The sequence below is a fragment of the Galeopterus variegatus genome, unplaced genomic scaffold (assembly GCF_000696425.1).
Source record: "Galeopterus variegatus unplaced genomic scaffold, G_variegatus-3.0.2 Scaffold12800, whole genome shotgun sequence".
Lineage (NCBI taxonomy): Eukaryota > Metazoa > Chordata > Mammalia > Dermoptera > Cynocephalidae > Galeopterus > Galeopterus variegatus.
This window is the reverse complement of record NW_007738911.1, coordinates 11,857-14,966: the sequence shown is the minus strand read 5'-3', so window position 1 is coordinate 14,966 and position 3,110 is coordinate 11,857. Positions and strand designations below refer to the sequence as shown.

Genomic DNA, 3,110 nt, shown 5'->3' with positions numbered 1-3,110 from the left:
CTTGCTCAGTCCCCCACCCCACAAAAATTGCAAAATAAGCAAAATTTGACGGTGACAACCTGAGAAAATATATTTGTAACATATTAAAAGGGATTAATATTTCTAAGATATAAAAAGCTTCACAAATAGAGAAGAAAGTGGCCAGCAAACCTATGGAAAAATGGGCTGAAAGAATGAACAGATCTCGGAAAAGAAATATAAATAGCTTGTAGACATATGGAAACACACTCTGCCTTGTTCATAATGAAAGAAATACAAATAAAGCCTACACTGAGTCACCATTTCTCACTTACCTTGGCAAGATCCAAATATCTGATAACGTAGGAGGATACTTCAAAAGTCTGTGGAAAAACAGAATTAAAAGATAATATGAATCTTTCCATAAGCCTTCTGAAGTACCCTGTACTCTGCCGGTGAGAGAATGTGGTGGAAACAGCCACTCTCAAGCATTGCTGATCACTATGCAAAATGATACAACCCCTATGAATGAGAATTTTGCAACATCTCCCAAAATTATGTGTGTATTTACCCATTGACTCAACAATTCCACTTCTAAAGCTCTATCTTAAAGATACTGGGGAACAACAAATGTTGAAAATATATATGCACAAAACTATGTTACTCCAGTATTATTTATAGCAACAAGACTGGAAATAAAATGTCCATCAATAAAAGAGACATTGAATAAACCAAACAATACTGTGCAACTATAAAAAAGAAACAAAATAATTTTATTTACTGTTATATATAAAAAATAGTTTCCAGGATATTAAAAAACAAAACAAAACCTGGCACTTGGTATAATCAGTCTTTCAAATTTTAGCTATTCTAATAAATGTGTAGTGGTTAACTCATTGTGGTTTTAAATTGGATGATTAATGATCTTGAGCATTTTAAAATGTGCTTCTTTGCTACCCACACATCTTCTTTGGTAAAGTGTTTATTTTACTGGGTTATGTTCTTCTGGCTTTTTTTTTAAATGAGCTTTAAGAGTTCTTTTTATATTGTGGATACAAGTCCTTTATTAAACAGATGCTCTGTGGTGAATTTTTCCCAGTCTGTGGTTTGTATTTATCATTTACTTTGAAAAGTGTTTGTTTTGATAAAGTCCAAATTATCAACTTTCACTTTCCTGAATCATGCTTCTGATGTCAAATGTAAGAAATCTTTGCCTAACCCAAGTTCAACAAAAATTTTCTCTTGTTTTTCCTACAAGTTTTATGGTTTTAGGTTTTACATTAAAGTCTATAACCCATTTTGAATTATTTTATGAATATGACATGAGATATGGGTGATTTTTTTGCACATAAATAGCCAATAGATCCATTTGTTGAAAAGACGTTCTTTTCTCCATCTAATTGTCTTTCCACCTTTGTCAGAAGTTCATTGCCAGATATGTGTGGATCTAGTTCTGGATTCTCCAGTCTCTTTCAAAGATCTATTGGTCAGCTATCCTGATTACATATAAAGTCTTGAAATTATGTAATGTTTGGGCTACTGTAGGTCCTTTCCATTTTCCATAAGAACTGTAGAATCAGCTTCACATTTTCTACTAAAAAAAAAAAAGTCCTGCTGGGATTTTGAATGGGATTATGTTGATTCTAGAGATCAAACTGCAGATTATTGACAGTTTAACAATATACTTAGTCTTCTGAATCATAAACAAGGTATATCTCTCCATAAATTTAGGTCTTCCTTAATTTCAGCAGTATTTTATAGTTTTCAGTGTATATGTCTTACACGTTTTTTGACATATTTATCTGTAAGTACTGCATTCTTTTTATACTGTTGTACTTGGAAATTTCTTAAAATTTCAATTCCCAATTATTTATTGCTAGTATATAGAAATAAAATTGCTTTAGATGTAAATCTTTTTCTAGCAACTTTACTAAACTCCTTTATTAGCTCTAGTAGCTTTTCAGTAGGTCCCACCAGATTTTATGCATAGATGTTCATGTTTTCTGCAAATAAACAATTTTACTTCCTCCTTCCCAATCTGGATGATTTCTTTTTCTTACCTTAGTGTACTGGCTCTTATCTTACTGAACTTGTAGGCAGAATGCACCCGTGCTCAGCACAGGGTCTGGCACCCGGCAGGTGTGCAGTAATTGTCTTCTCAGTGAATGAATGGCAGCTGCATAAAAGAGAAGAGGGTAAATGCCAAGAGAGACCAAAGGGAATTGCTTACAGGGCAGAGAACTGGCTCAGGCCTCTGGGAAAGAGGTAGTTACACCTGAAAGTATCTCCACATGAGGAGGCGGTGGGGGGGTGGATTTCAGTATGTGTTATACGAGTCTGGGGCATGTCTTACAAACAGCTAGGAGTCCAAAATGCTGATCAATTAGTGAGGAGTAGGACTAGTTCCCTCTAAGGTCTCTCCCAACCCTAAGGTTCCACCCACTATTGATCTATGAAACCTCTGGTGAAGTTTTCCCAATCAAGTCAGCACCTCAGTGCCTGCAATGTATGAAGACACACTTAGGAAAACTTGCCTGTGAAAGTTATTGATGTTATTTTGTGGTGGGACTTAAAAGATAGGGCAAAGAATGTGTTAATTCTGGAAGCAGAATTTTGCCTAATCCTAAAAGTTTCTGAGCAAGAGAGTAACAAGTCTTAATGTGCATAGCTCATCTTTAGCAGCAGAACACTTTGAGTTAAAGAAGTTTAGAAGTGGAGAGTACTACATACGAATGTAATGTCCTCTGGAACATGGAGGGGGGGCATCTGTGATGTCATTCCTTTGCAAATTAGCTTTATTCCTTTACCTGCTATGACCTTCTATACTCTGTGTGTGTACCGGGGGTGGGCAGGTGTCAGCCCAGTGTTGCCAAGCCCTGCAGTGTCACTGGGTAATGCTGCACCTGTGCTCAGAGACCAGAACCTCTAAAAAAACAAAAATAGTAACGATGTCATCATGCCACCGTACTGGACAGACAAAATAACACAATCAGCTGTTCTCTGATGCACTGGTAAAATGTGAGGTATGCAAGCATTAGAAAGCTGTTGATACCATTATTGGGGTCCTAAAAAAATTTTTTTAAACTTTCTCATCTCCCACTGGATGTTTACTGTGTGCTGCAATGACAAATGACAGCCTACAATGGACTATC

The 3,110-nt window shown here is 36.0% G+C and overlaps 1 long non-coding RNA gene across 1 annotated transcript in view; it reads right to left on the bottom strand.

The window, feature by feature from the left end:
• The window catches only part of LOC103581322, a 5,229-nt gene extending 2,135 nt beyond the window's left edge, over positions 1 to 3,094 (bottom strand). Inside the window, exons 1-2 of the long non-coding RNA XR_549650.1 lie at positions 2,019 to 3,094; positions 294 to 341 (exon numbers count right to left, since the gene is read on the bottom strand). This is a non-coding gene — a long non-coding RNA (uncharacterized LOC103581322). The remainder of the gene's footprint in view (positions 1 to 293; positions 342 to 2,018) is intronic.
• Between the last annotated feature and the right edge of the window lie 16 nt (positions 3,095 to 3,110).